The sequence below is a fragment of the Pteropus vampyrus genome, unplaced genomic scaffold, assembly GCF_000151845.1.
Source record: "Pteropus vampyrus isolate Shadow unplaced genomic scaffold, Pvam_2.0 Scaffold3143, whole genome shotgun sequence".
NCBI classification, from domain to species: Eukaryota; Metazoa; Chordata; class Mammalia; order Chiroptera; family Pteropodidae; genus Pteropus; species Pteropus vampyrus.
The window spans coordinates 1-493 of NW_011891924.1; positions in this window are offsets into that span (position 1 = coordinate 1).

Genomic DNA, 493 nt, shown 5'->3' on the forward strand with positions numbered 1-493 from the left:
TCTTCAGGTGAAATGTGATTCGTGCACAGATCTTGGATTTTCTTCAGGTGGAATGTGATCTGTGCACAGATATCCACAGAGTATTGACTCCTGAAACAGAGCTTTTGGTCCCTCAGTGCCCTGCACACGGTGAATGCTCCGTACATGTCTCAGAGTGGCACTGCCTAGTACAGCAGCCGCAGGCCGTGTGGGGTCATTAAAATTTAAATTAGGTTAAATTAAATTGACATTCTTTTTCTTAGAAACACAATTTTGAGTGATCGATGGCCACATGTGGCTGGTAGCCACTACATTGGACAGCACCAGTATAATACATTTATATCATTGCAGAAAGTTCTTCTGGACTACACTGCAGAGATTCTGAGGGTAGCATGGAAATGCTCTTGTGGGCTTCCTTTGTTCTCTCAAGAGTTGGTTATTGCATGTGTTGATTAAAAAAGCAACAGTTCCATTAAAAAGTTGTAGTTATCAGTGTGGTTTCCTTTGCACTTAA